The sequence below is a fragment of the Oncorhynchus nerka genome, linkage group LG15 (genome assembly GCF_034236695.1).
Source record: "Oncorhynchus nerka isolate Pitt River linkage group LG15, Oner_Uvic_2.0, whole genome shotgun sequence".
NCBI classification, from domain to species: Eukaryota; Metazoa; Chordata; class Actinopteri; order Salmoniformes; family Salmonidae; genus Oncorhynchus; species Oncorhynchus nerka.
In genome coordinates, this window is record NC_088410.1 from 82,815,579 (window position 1) to 82,830,638 (window position 15,060).

General features: G+C 47.7%; 1 pseudogene; it reads right to left on the minus strand.

Moving 5' to 3' along the window:
• Positions 1–10,911, minus strand: part of LOC115143410 (contactin-3-like) — a 68,619-nt pseudogene extending 57,708 nt beyond the window's left edge.
• Positions 10,912–15,060: the final 4,149 nt, after the last annotated feature.

Sequence of the window (15,060 nt, forward strand, 5' to 3'; positions counted from 1 at the left end):
TTATTCGCATTAGTGAGGTCGGGCACTGATGTTGGGCGATTAGGCCATGCTCGCAGTCGGTGTTCCAATTCATCCCAAAGGTGTTTGATGGGGTTGAGGTCAGGGCTCTGTGCAGGCCAGTCAAGTTCTTCCACACCGATCTTGACAAACCATTTCTGTATGGACCTTGCTTTGTGCATGGGGGCATTGTCATGCTTAAACAGGAAAGGGACTTCCCCAAACTGTTGCCACAAATTGGAAGCACAGAATCATCTAGAATGTCATTGTATGCTGTAGCATTAAGATTTCCCTTCATTGTGTTTCCCTTCACTGTGTTATGACATGTGGGGTGCGATGGAGTGACATGTGGGGTGGTGGGGAGTGGAGTGGGGTGGCGTGACATGTGGGGTGGAGAGGTGTGACATGTGGGATGGAGTGGAGTGACACGTGGGGTGGAGTGACATGTGGAGTGGAGTGGCATGTGGGGTGGTGTGGAGTGGAATGGCATGTGGTGTGGAGTGGCATGTGGGGTGGTGTGGAGTGGAGTGACATGTGGGGCGGAGTGGAGTGACATGTGGGGCGGAGTGGAGTGACATGTGGGGCGGAGTGGAGTGACATGTGGGGCGGAGTGGAGTGACATGTGGGGCGGAGTGGAGTGACATGTGGGGCGGAGTGGAGTGACATGTGGGGCGGAGTGGAGTGACATGTGGGGCGGAGTGGAGTGACATGTTGGGAGGAGTGGAGTGACATGTGGGGCGGAGTGGAGTGACATGTTGGGAGGAGTGGAGTGACATGTGGGGAGGAGTGGAGTGACATGTGGGGCGGAGTGGAGTGACATGTGGGGCGGAGTGGAGTGACATGTGGGGCGGAGTGGAGTGACATGTGGGGAGGAGTGGAGTGACATGTTGGGAGGAGTGGAGTGACATGTGGGGAGGAGTGGAGTGACATGTGGGGGCGGAGTGGAGTGACATGTGGGGGGCGGAGTGGAGTGACATGTGGGGCGGAGTGGGTGACATGTGGGGCGGAGTGGAGTGACATGTGGGGCGGAGTGGAGTGACATGTGGGGCGGAGTGGGTGACATGTGGGGTGGAGTGGAGTGACATGTGGGGCGGAGTGGAGTGACATGTGGGGCGGAGTGGAGTGACATTTGGGGCGGAGTGGAGTGACATGTGGGGCGGAGTGGAGTGACATGTGGGGCGGAGTGGAGTGACATGTGGGGCGGAGTGGAGTGACATGTGGGTGGAGTGGAGTTACATGTGGAGTGGAGTTGCATGTGGAATGGAGTGGGGTGGAGTGAAGTGTGGGGTTGGGTGGAGTGACATGTGGGGTTGGGTGGAGTGACATGTGGGGTGGGGTGGAGTGACATGTGGAGTGGGGTGGAGTTACATGTGGAGTGGAGTGGAGTTGCATGTGGAGTGGGGTTACATGTGGGGTGGGGTGGAGTGACATGTGGAGTGGAGTGGAGTTACATGTGGAGTGGGGTTACATGTGGGGTGGAGTGACATGTGGGGTTGGGTAGAGTGACATGTGGGGTGGGGTGGAGTGACATGTGGAGTGGGGTTACATGTGGGGTGGAGTGGAGTGACATGTGCGGTGGAGAGTAGTGGTGTGACTTGGGGTGGAGTGGAGAGACATGTGGAGTGGGGTTACATGTGGGGTGGAGTGGAGTGACATGTGCGGTGGAAAATAGTGGTGTGACTTGGGGTGGAGTGGAGTGACATGTGGGGTGGAGTGGAGTGACATGTGGGGTGGAGTGGAGTGACATGTGGGGTGGAGTGGAGTGACATGTCAGGTGGAGTGGTGTGACTTAGGGTGGGGTGAAGTGACATTTGAGGTGGAGTGGAGTAGTGTGACGTGGGGTTATGTGCGGTGGAGTGACATGAGGTGTGGTGGAGTAACATGTGGGGTGGAGTGAAATATTGGGTGGAGTGGAGTGATGTAGGGTGTGGTGGAGTGGAGTGACATGTAGGGTAGTGTGGAGTGACATGTGGGTTGGAATGACATGTGGTGTGGATTGGAGTTGTGTGACGTTGAGATGGGGTGGAGTGACATAGGGGGTGGTGTGGGTTGGACTGACATGTGGGGTGACATGTGGGGTGGAGTGACATGTGGGGTGACATGTGGGGTGGGGTGGAGTGACATGTGGGGTGGAGTGGAGCGGTGTGATGTGGGTTGTAGTGGAGCGGTGTGATGTAGGGTGTCGGGTGGAGTGACATGTTGGGTGGGGTGGAGTGGAGTGACGTTGGTTAGAGTGGAGTGGAGCGATGTGATGTGGGTTGTAGTGGAGCGGTGTGATGTGGGGTGTGGGGTGGAGTGACATGTTTGGTGAGGTGGAGTGGAGTGATGTGGTGTGGAGTGGAGCGGTGTGACGTGGGTTGTAGTGGCGCAGAGTGACAAGTGAGGTGGGGTGGAGTGACATGTGGGGTGGAGTGGAGTTGTGTGACTGACGTGTGGGGTGGGTTGGACTGACGTGTGGGGTGGGTTGGAGTGACATGTGGTGGAGTGGTGTGACGTGTGGAGTGATGTGTGGAGTGGGGTGGAGTGGGGTAGAGTGTAGAGTGACGTAAGGAGTGGTGTGGCGTGTGGTGTGGGGTGGAGTGACGTGTGGGGTGGTATGGAGGACGTGTGGGGTGGTGTGGTGTGGGGTGACGTGTGGTGTGACATGTGGGGTGGGGTGGAGTGGAGTGACGTGGTGTGGAGTGGAGCGGTGTGACGTGGGTTGTTGTGGATCGGTGTGATGTGGGGTGTGGGGTGGAGTGAAGTGTGGGGTGGTGTGGGGACGTGTGGGGTGGTGTGGAGTGACGTGTGGTGTGGGGTGGAGTGACGTGTGGGGTGGTGTGGAGTGACGTGTGGGGTGGTGTGGTGTGATGTGGTGTGGAGGACGTGTGGTGTGTGGGGTGGTGTGGAGGACGTGTGGGGTGGTGTGGGTGACGTGTGGGGTGGTGTGGAGTGACGTGTGGGGTGGTGTGGAGTGACGTGTGGTGTGGGGTGGTGTGGAGTGACGTGTGGGGTGGGGTGGTGTGGAGTGACGTGTGGGGTGGTGTGGAGTGACGTGGTGTGGTGTGGAGTGATGTGTGGGGTGGTGTGGTGTGGAGTGACGTGTGGTGTGGTGTGGAGTGACGTGTGGTGTGGTGTGGAGTGACGTGTGGTGTGGAGTGATTTGTGGGGTGGTGTGGAGTGACGTGTGGGGTGGTGTGGAGTGACGTGTGGGGTGGTGTGGAGTGACGTGTGGGGTGGTGTGGTGTGATGTGTGGGGTGGTGTGGAGGACGTGTGGTGTGGCGTGTGGGGTGGTGTGGAGGACGTGTGGGGTGGTGTGGAGTGACGTGTGGGGTGGTGTGGAGTGACGTGTGGTGTGGGGTGGTGTGGAGTGACGTGTGGGGTGGTGTGGAGTGATGTGTGGGGTGGTGTGGAGTGACGTGTGGGGTGGTGTGGAGTGACGTGTGGTGTGGGGTGGTGTGGAGTGACGTGTGGGGTGGTGTGTGGGGTGGTGTGGAGGACGTGTGGGGTGGTGTGGGGACGTGTGGGGTGGTGTGGAGTGACGTGTGGTGTGGGGTGGTGTGGAGTGACGTGTGGGGTGGTGTGGAGTGATGTGTGGGGTGGTGTGGAGGACGTGTGGGGTGGTGTGGAGTGACGTGTGGTGTGGGGTGGTGTGGAGTGACGTGTGGGGTGGTGTGGAGTGACGTGTGGTGTGGGGTGGTGTGGAGTGACGTGTGGGGTGGTGTGGAGTGATGTGTGGGGTGGTGTGGAGTGACGTGTGGGGTGGTGTGGGTGACGTGTGGTGTGGGGTGGTGTGGAGTGACGTGTGGGGTGGTGTGGAGTGACGTGTGGGGTGGTGTGGAGTGACGTGTGGTGTGGGGTGGTGTGGAGTGGGGTGGTGTGGATTGACGTGTGGGGTGGTGTGGAGGACGTGTGGGGTGGTGTGGAGTGATTTGTGGGGTGGTGTGGAGTGATTTGTGGGGTGGTGTGGAGTGACGTGTGGGGTGGGGTGGCGTGGAGTGACGTGTGGGGTGGTGTGGGTGACGTGTGGGGTGGTGTGGAGTGACGTGTGGGGTGGTGTGGGTGACGTGTGGGGTGGTGTGGAGTGACGTGTGGTGTGGGGTGGTGTGGAGTGACGTGTGGGGTGGGGTGGTGTGGAGTGACGTGTGGGGTGGTGTGGAGTGACGTGGTGTGGTGTGGAGTGATGTGTGGGGTGGTGTGGTGTGGAGTGACGTGTGGTGTGGTGTGGGTGACGTGTGGTGTGGTGTGGAGTGATGTGTGGTGTGGTGTGGAGTGATGTGTGGTGTGGTGTGGAGTGATGTGTGGTGTGGTGTGGAGGACGTGTGGGGTGGTGTGGAGGACGTGTGGGGTGGTGTGGAGTGACGTGTGGGGTGGTGTGGAGTGACGTGTGGGGTGGTGTGGTGTTGATTGATGTGTGGGGTGGTGTGGTGTGGAGTGACGTGTGGTGTGGTGTGGAGTGACGTGTGGTGTGGTGTGGAGTGACGTGTGGTGTGGTGTGGTGTGGAGTGATGTGTGGTGTGGTGTGGAGTGACGTGTGGTGTGGAGTGACGTGTGGTGTGGAGTGACGTGTGGTGTGGTGTGGAGTGACGTGTGGTGTGGAGTGACGTGTGGTGTGGTGTGGAGTGACATGTGGTGTGGTGTGGTGTGGAGTGACGTGTGGTGTGGTGTGGAGTGACGTGTGGTGTGGTGTGGAGTGACGTGTGGTGTGGTGTGGATTGACGTGTGGGGTGGAGTGGTGTCGTGTGACGTTGTGGGGTGGGCGGGGTGAGACTGGTAATGAAATATACAAAATAAAGACTGTACTAAAGAGCATCACTTTAATGGTAAAAAATGAATTGGAACAGACAAAATATCAATTCTTAGATCTTGTGATTCCAGTATTATTTGACAAGAAACTGAGTAATATTAGTTGATGCGTTCCTGCAGAATCGTGGAGGTCAAAGCTTGTCCATTTGCAGCTCTGAGGGACAGCTAGGGCAGTTCATTGGGGGTATTTGAGGTCTTGAGTATTTTGTGTTATGAAACGTAGGCCTATCGCTAAACATTATTGTTTCGCTTTTAATCATCAAGACAAAATTCCTTTCCTTGCCGGAGGGGACACAAGTCAAGAACAGTCAGTGTCAAACATACACTCTGGTGCAAACCAAATAAAGCCACAAATGATCCCTTCTCTCGCAGTGAGTCCAAGGTCTAAACGATGCAGGCTTGGGGGTTTGCTTCATTATTAATAAAGTGACTCACTTCTATTCTAAGACCTGTGCTCTGTATTCATTTTGTTTTATTACAAATAGCTTACGTAAAATGTGGGCTTGAAGTCCTGCTTTTCAATTGATTGACTTGGGTTCTGTCTATGTTCACAACGAAAGCGTGGACTGTCTTTCATTTGTCTTGGATTGGATTTTAGAACTGACATTAATCATGTGAAATAGCTCATTTAGACACACTTGGAGTAAGTTATTAGCCTGCATAAAAAACAATCATAATATGTTTTATTGCTTATGATGACTAATGTTTTATCCATCCAATATTAAACCAGCGATAACATATCGATGTTACTTTACTAATGCAGGAAACTTTTGAGCTGCACTTAAACATCTAAAGAGTATTTTACTCACAGCATGCAAGAGCTATTCCACTTTATGTGTCACAGTTGACTATGGCATAATTTAACAACATATTCATAACCACAATATATGCTTGTACCTGTGCAGAAACATTTAAGCCTGAATAGTCAGAGCAGTACTAAAAGTCACAATTGTTTAGCTTGATGGTGGGAACGCATCCACTCAATTTATTTTTCAAACAGTTCAAGTTGTAATGGTTCAGCTCATCCTTGGATCGCTCAGCTTGCACAACAAGTATAATGATAACCCCTGCTGCTGCTCTAAGACCATGTTTTCAGCACAGACGCATTAGAGGAAATGTAAGCATTTAAGAAGGGAATGTCACTCACAAGGTTATTGCCTCTCTCAACTGCTTGCTGTGCATTTACATGATGCTGACCAAGCTATGAAACACAATCTACCACCAAACCAGTGCGGGCTGCCATTTACAGGCACACTCACCACCGGGGAATAACCGGAGGGATATTAGAGAATCTAGTCATTGAAATCTCCCTACATTACTAATGATTTCAGTGCAGCACACGTTAGCTTCAATCCAAGAGCAACCTAAATCAAATCTGTAATAAAGATAACTACACTCACATATCTGAAGTAGTTATAAGCTAATGGTTGGCGACTTCCCTTCTAAATCATAGCTAAACGCGTTCGTTATTTTAAAGTTCCTGTGGGTTTTGGAATGAGCATGCCCTACGAATCATTTTCTCTGTCTGGTTAACTGTCTGGCTTGGATGTTATGTTCTTCATGTTAAATGAATGCCAATGTCAGTTCCACACTGACTTGTGGAATTATAATGTAAATAGATGGAATCCATTACCTGTATTGTGGGGAGGGTTTCCCCTCTGCCTCACATGTAATGGTGGCTTCCTGGTCAGGGGAGTTGTTGGGGAGAATGAGGTCACTGGGCTCTGTTCTCCATCTTGGCCCTTGGAACAGGACATCTTGTGCATGAGCTGGAGAACATAAGAAACACAGGCTGTGATACTCAGGCGTTAAACAATTGGCTTTCGTCAATGTGTGACATTTCAGTCATCTAACATCTAAGGATAACAAATTAGTCTGAACAAACAGGTAGAGGGTGAAAACTTGCGAATCCTGACACGCCAGCACTCACCAACAGAGGTGACAAAAATTGATGACACATTTGAAAACCATGTTTTTGATTACAAGATGGTAATACACTGTACAAGAGCGACAGGGCCATTAAAATATTTGATTTTGACGAGAGATAAGGAAACCATTATTTTATGAAATAGTATGCTACTAACCCCGATGATTCTAATAATTCTAATCCATGAAAAACCTTCTTGTTGGCAGAACTAATTCAATGTTGGCACCACAAAAAAGCATCTGAGCAGTGCAAAAACCATGGAGACTTTATGTGCCGTTGAAACGTCAGTCACATGCTTGCAGCCGTGTGAATCCATTTGGAAGCAAGACGATTTATGATAAGCAACAAATCTCTCCCGCTTTGTTAGTGTTACATCACTCTGCAAACCTCAAAATATGTTGGACGTTTTTATTTGTAATCTAAGACCTTATGTTTCGGATACTTGTGTTGATTGTTGAGACCCTTAAAGCCTACACATTCAATGTTGGAATGCTGCATCATTCGGAAGAGTGCAGTCCATCAAAAGTGGCCCATCAATAACTCAACACTTTTTGGCCATCCGATTTCGATGTCTCCAAACCCTGCTGCATCAATCTCTCCTATAGGACAGTATACTTATTGAAGAACATTGGAATCCCAGTGTGCAGCGGCTCTTACATTTTAAAAAGTAAGGAACGGTTTCAACATGATTTACACATGTAATACCTAGTGAGGCTGATTGATCTCAATATCCTCTGGACCTTTTCACATACAACCCCAGTGCCTGCAGTGCTGCCTTCCCCAGGAACCATTTGACTGAGGTCATAGATATTAAAGTCACATGCTAAGTTTGATGGTTATATTAGCTATGCTGATTTAGTCTACACCACCTTCCTTTGAGAAATAGCTGTGAATTAGCTATAAGCTATGTCAAAACTGTCACACCCTGACCATAGTTTGCTTTGTATATGTTCTATGTTTTGTTTGGTCAGGGTGTGATCTGAGTGGGCAGTCTATGTTGGATGTCTTGTTGGTCTGTTTCTGTGTTTGGGCCTGATATGGTTCTCAATCAGAGGCAGGTGTTAGTCATTGTCTCTGATTGGGAACCATATTTAGGTAGCCTGTTTGGTGTTGGGTTTTGTGGGTGATTGTTCCTGTCTTTGTGTTTGTTACACCAGATAGGGCTGTTTTCGGTTTTGCACGTTTCTTGTTTTTGTATATTGTTAATTTATCATCTTCATTAAAGATGTATCAAAATAACCACGCTGCATTTTGGTCCGCCTCTCCTTCAACGGAAGAATCCCGTTACAGAATCACCCACCACAACAGGACCAAGCGGCGTGGTGAGAAGCAGCCAGCATCACAAGACGCATGGACTTGGGAGGACGAGTTGGATGGAAAAGGACCCTGGGCAGAGCCAGGGGAATATCGCCGCCCCTTAGCAGAGCTGGAGGCAGCGAAAGCAGAGAGGCGGCATTACGAGGAGCAGGAGAGGCAGCGATGTCAGGATTTCGGGACATGGGAGCAGAATCTGGACTACACAACTTGGGAAGAGATAGACAGGTGAGCGGTCGACCCAGGGAGAGTGCCGAAGCCCGCCTGGGATTCGATGGAGCAGTGCGAGGAAGGTTACAGGAGAATGAGGTTGGCGAAGCGAGCACGGCGGCGCGATAGTAAGCCCGAGAGTCAGCCCCAAAAATGTATTGGGGGGTGGCACACAGGGAGTATGGCGAAGCAAGGTAGGAGACCTGCGCCAACTTCCTGTGCTTACCGGCGAGAGAGACCGGGCAGGCACCGTGTTATGCTGTGGAGCGCACGGGGTCTCCAGTGCGGGTGCATAGCCCGGTGCGGTATATACCAGCTCCTCTTATCGTCCGGGCTAGAGTGGGCATCGAGCCAGGTAAGGTTGGGCAGGCTCGGTGCTCAAGAGCTCCAGTGCACCTGCACAGCCCGGTGTATCCAGTGCCACCTACACGCACCAGCCCTCCGGTGGCAGCCTCCCGCACCAGGCTTCCTGTGCGTGTCCAGAGCCCAGTACTCCCCGTTTCTCCTCCCTGCACTCGCCCTGAGGTGCGTGTCCTCGGCCCAGTACCACCAGTGCCGGCACCACGCATCAGGCCTATAGTGCGTCCCGCCTGTCCAGCACTGCTAGAGCCTTCCTCCTCTCCAGCGCAGCCGGAGTCTCCCGCCAGTCCAGCGCTGCCAGAGCCTTCCTCTCCAGCGTTGCCGGAGCTGCCCGTCTGCCCAGCGCCATCAGAGTCGGCAGTCTGCACAGCGCCGCCTGAGCTACCCGTCTGCCCAGAGCCATCAGAGTCGCCAGTCTGCCCAGCGCCGCCTGAGCCACCCGTCTGCCCAGCGCCGCCAGTGCCGCCAGTCTGCAAGGAGCCGCCAGTGCCGCCAGACAGCCAGGAGCCGCCAGTGCCGCCAGTCAGCCAGGAGCCGCCAGTGCCGCCAGTCAGCCAGGAGCCGCCAGTGCCGCCAGTCAGCCAGGATCCGCCAGAGCCGCCAGTCAGCCAGGATCTGCCAGAGCCCCTCTGTCCCGAGCTGCCCCTCTGTCCCGAGCTGCCCCTCAGTCCAGTGGGTTCATTTAGAAGGGTCGCCGTGGTTAGGAGGCCACGGAAGCGGACAATGGGGCGGACTAAGACTATGGTGAAGTGGGGGCCACGTCCAGCACCAGAGCCGCCACCGCGGACACATGCCCACCCAGACCCTCCCCAATAGGTTCAGGTTTTGCGGCCGGAGTCTGCACCTTGGGGGGGGGGGGGGTACTATCACACCCTGACCATAGTTTGCTTTATATGTTCTATGTTTTGTTTGGTCAGGATGTGATCTGAGTGGGCAGTCTATGTTGGATGTCTTGTTGGTCTGTTTCTGTGTTTGGGCCTGATATGGTTCTCAGTCAGAGGCAGGTGTTAGTCATTGTCTCTGATTGGGAACCATATTTAGGTAGCCTGTTTGGTGTTGGGTTTTGTGGGTGATTGTTCCTGTCTCTGTGTTTGTTACACCAGATAGGGCTGTTTTCGGTTTTGCACGTTTCTTGTTTTTGTATATTGTTCATTTATCATCTTCATTAAAGATGTATCAAAATAACCACGCTGCATTTTGGTCCGCCTCTCCTTCAACGGAAGAATCCCGTTACGAAAACAATCAAAATGACATACATTTGGATTTGCAATGTCATTTGCACACACTAAAACAATTCAACCTCCTATTTGTTATAGCACTTTGATATTTATTTAATGTAATGAATAGCACTATACAAGTTTAATATATTATTATTATTATTTATAATTATTATTTGCTGTGGTTGTCTTTCAGTGGAAAAAGAGAGAAAGAGAAAGAGAGAGAGATTTTCATCCCAATCCCAGTTGACCACAGGGTCAGTGTGGCAAGTGGTTTGGGATGAAATACAGGCGTAGTTCCATCCCAAGGATTCTGATAAGGATCTCTGACATCTCATACACAGGAATAGGAATGGAATCCCAGATGTCCCTGGAGGTGCAAATGCAGTAGGCTGCCCAAGAGATGGCTGAAGGGCAACAGGGGAAGTAGCCTAGCGTAAATGAAAAACTGCATTTTAATCAATTTAACCTTGTCTGTATAAAATATAACATGGTTGGTTGCAAATACTAGGCTTGGAATCTGCCTGCCATCCAAAGTAATGCAATACAGAATCTGTAAAATTGTGTAGTCAGTGCTAGAATGGTTCCTTTTAGTTCATAGCACGCTGTCAAGCCGAATACGGAGAATGCATATAGCACTTTAAGATGATGTAGGCAACACCATAAGCATGAGATCTCTTACATTTCCATATGAGACCAAATAGACAACATAGGGCACACACATCAGTGTCATACTGTCAACTTCAAACAGTGCTCCATTCAGCGGTATTGCAGTAAACTTGCCAAAAATGTATACCAGTTTCTCATTTGTAACAAAAAGAGCAATAAGGCCTACTTACATTTTGCAAGTAACAACGTTAATATAAACATGAATCATTCCACTGATGGAAAATCATAAAGGATTAGGAACTTGTAGAATGATAACTGTAAATACCTCTTCCTGAATAAAATGTGTAGTAGAACATCTTACCGGCAAGGCAACCAATGATTGATAGCAGCAGAAGTCGTTTCCATAGTAACATCATCTTCAGTTGCCAAGGGCAAATACGACTCTCATCCAATTGCTTGTGAATGGAATGTTCTCCCTTGATTACGAGAATCTTAATCTAAGGGGAAAGTAATTATAGAAATAATTAAAATAAGACATTTTGAGCCAAATATGACAAGCATTCAACAACAGAACATGATTCCAGTATTGCAAAAGTTGCACTATTCATGTTCTTTATTCTTCAATAGTTTTTAGAAGACTTGAAGTAAAAAACAAACAGTGAAAGCAGTGTAAATTAAATCCACTCACTAAGGACAACACATGCACATTACAACATTACTGTATGCAATGGTTGATTAATTACATTATTAATTATAGTGTATGCCCTTTGATGACTAAATGTAATGTAAAATACAAGTGTTGACAAATTGAGGGTAAGTAAGAAAGGACATATATATGTATAAAAAAAAGCAAATAGGCACGCATCACGTTTCAATACCAGATGGATGCATAGCCAGCCATCATGGGGCGGCAGGGTAGCCTACTGGTTAGAGCGTTAGACTAATAACCGGAAGGTTGCAAGTTCAAACCCCCGAGCTGACAAGGTACAAAATCTGTCGTTCTGCCCCTGAACCCACTGTTCCTAGGCCGTCATTCTAAATAAGAATTTGTTCTTAACTGACTTGCCTAGTCAAATAAAAGAAATCAATAAAAATATGTGACACTTTAAAATGTTCTCCATAATACCTGGTCTAGACAAACTCTATGGAAGATAATATGTATCAAACTTGGAAAAAGTGTGGATATGATTCAGCTGCAATGAATCAAAGCTTAAAAAAACAGTACCTATTCTATGGAACTACTGTTTATCTTGGGCAAAGTAATGGAATAGTGACACAAATAATTGCCAAGTGGGCTTGTTTTTTCATGACTAAACCATCTCAGTGGATTTCTTGTGAATCTGATCAACAAGCACAAATATGCTAAACATCACAGGAAAGAGGGGGTTGGAAATGATTGACCTCAAAATGGACTTTCCTCAGCCTATTAATAGAAACTGGCAGACACCAGATACTAACATATAGCCTAATATGTGGCACATACTGTAGCTGGTACAGCATACAATGAGATAAACTTACGCATTTGTGAATAAATACTATAGATAAATGTTCCTTTCAAAACACTACCGGTCTTCTGTATCTCCTTTGACTAGCAGAAAAAAAGTTTATTCTCTCAATATGCATCCCATTTTTGCAGAGGTGGGATATATATATATTTTTTAATTGAACAATACGTTTATAGATTTTTATTTAACAAGACATATATAAGCAGAGATATTACAGGGGAAAAAATTATAGCAAAACCACATCAAAAGTTAACAGATACAAAAAATGTAAATAAATAAATGATGAAACAACTAAGACAAAACAAAAGTGTTACAGAAGCATGAAACCACCAAAATCACATTTTACAGTGGTCTGATCCAATAGGATAGAACATAATTGGGACAAATTTCAGATGAAACACAGCGCCACAAGCCAAATCGGATATCTCTCACCACCACCCCACATGCAAAAAAACTAAACCTAACAGAACCCCTTCTGTCCACTTTACAAAAATACGATCTCAACCTATTGTAATGATAATTTCAGCTCTATACAATATGCTAGAGTCTGGCTCAACTGAATCCTCTGTGCACAAACTGAACTCTTGGAAGGAATAGTACACTACCCAGAGTTCCCTTCATTAGCCAATATTTCACACACATCGCTCTGCTCAACAAAATCCAAAAATGGCCCCCAAATCTCTTCAAAAGTGTCTTGTTTACCTTTAACCGTATATGTTATCTTTTCCATAGTTAGGCAATACATTTCCCTAAGCCATTGGGCAATGCTAGGCCTGTTCACACTTTTCCAGGCAAGAGCTATCAAGCGTTTTTCTTGCAACAAGCACATATCTATAAGTGTTTGAACTTGATCCTTTAGATGATGACTGATTGGGTACAACCCCAGGATAAACACTTTGGGATGGAGAGGCAATTTTACGGACACTATTTGGGATATCATATGTGATACATCCTTCTAAAAATCTTGGATTTTCTCACAGTCCCACAGACAATGAAACAGTCCCTTTAGACTGATTACACTTGTAGCATATATCTGGAATTGTACTATTAAACGTATTTAACTTAGCAGGGGTTACATATGTTCACAAAAACCAATTGTACTGCAATAGTTTTAGCCGAGCATTCACAGTTTGTGTCTGAGCCTTAGTACATACATGTATACTACTCCATTCGTCCAAGTCTATGTCCTTCCAAATATCTTCATTCCAAGAGTTTGGTGTGTGCGCAGAGGATTTGGTTGAGCATATTGTGTAGAGCTGAAATTCTACCCTTACCATTACAATGGGTTGAGATCGTATTTTCTAAAGTGGACAGAAGGGGTTATGTTAGGTTTTGGATTTAGGCAGCTGTGAGGAAGCTCCTTTGCTGTAAATATTTTTAAAAATGTTTTCTAGGAATGTCATACTTTGCTATGAGTACTTCAAGTGACATAAAAATATCGTCTTTATACAGGTCTCAAACTTTCCTTAAAACCTGTTTGGGATAGGGGGCAGCATTTTCACATTCGGATGAAAAGCATGCCCAGAATAAACTTTCTGCTACTCAGGCCCAGAAGCTGATATATGCATATTATAAGTAGTATTGGACAGGAAACCGGCTGAAGTTTCTAAAACTGTTTGAATGATGTCTGTGAGTATAACAGAACTCATATGGCAGGTGAAAACCTGAGAAAAATCCAACCAGGAAGTGGGAAATCTGAGGTTTGTAGTTTTTCAACTCATTGCCTATCGAATATACAGTCTCTATGGGGTCATATTGCACTTCCTAAGGCTTCCACTAGATGTCAACAGTCTTTAGAACATTGTTTGAGGCTTCTACTGTGAAGTGGGGGCGAATGAGAGCTGTTTCAACCATGAGCTGATCATGCGCACACCCGTGAGAGCGACCTGCATTCCATTGCATTTCTAAAGACAAAGGAACTCTCCAGTTGGAACATTATCGAAGATTTATGTTAAAAACATCCTAAAGATTGATTCTATACATCGTTTGACATGTTTCTATGAACTGTAATATAACTTTTTGAACTTGTCGTCTGAACTTTCGCCTGGACTTGGCTGCGCCTCGTGAGTTTGGATTTGTTTACTAAGCTCGCTAACAAAAAGGGTGTATTTGGACATAAATGATGGACGTTATCGAACAAAACAAAAATGTATTGTGGAACTGGGATGCCTGGTAGTGCATTCTGATGAAGATTTTTTAAAATCTGACACAGCGGTTGCATTAAGGAGAAGTATATCTACAATTCTGTGCATAATCTTTTATCAAAGTTTATGATGAGTATTTCTGTAAATTGATGTGGCTCTTTGAAAATCCGCCGGATGTTTTCGACCATAATGCGCCAATGTAAACTGAGATTTTTGGATATAAATATGAACTTTATCGAACAAAACATACATGTATTGTGTAACATGAAGTCCTGAGTGCCATCTGATGAAGATCAAAGGTTAGTGATTAATTTTCTCTATTTCTGCTTTTTGTGACTCTTCTCTTTGGCTGGAAAATGGCTGTATGTGTTTTGGTGACGAGGCTCTAACCTAAACATAATTATATGGTGTGCTTTCGCTGTAAAGCCTTTTTGAAATCGGACACGATGGGTAGATTAACAAGAATGTAAGCTTTAATTTGATGTATTGCACTTGTGAATGTATGAAAGCTAAATACTTCTAAAGAATATTTTTTAATTTCACGCTCTGCCTTTTCTGCTAGTGGAACCCCTAGCCCTAACAAGATTATTAAACGCTTGCTGGCCCATAGTTGGAAACCTGGATCAGCTCTCCCAGGAGGGAAACTGTGGTTTCACCAGATAGGACTAAAATGTGAGGCTGGACGGGCGGGCAGGTGCGGGCAATGATCGGTTGAAGAGCATGCATTAGTTTTACTTGCATTTAAGAGCAGTTGGAGGCCACGGAAGGAGAGTTGTATGGCATTAAAGCTCGTCTGGAGGTTAGTTAACACAGTGTCCAAAGAGGGGCCAGAAGTATAAAGAATGGTGTCGTGTGCGTGGAGGTGGATCAGAGACTCACTGGCAGCAAGAGCGACATGATTGATGTATACAGAGAAGAGTGTCGGCCCAAGAATTGATCCCTGTGGCACCCGCATAGAGACCGCCAGAGGCCCGGACAACAGGCCGTCCGA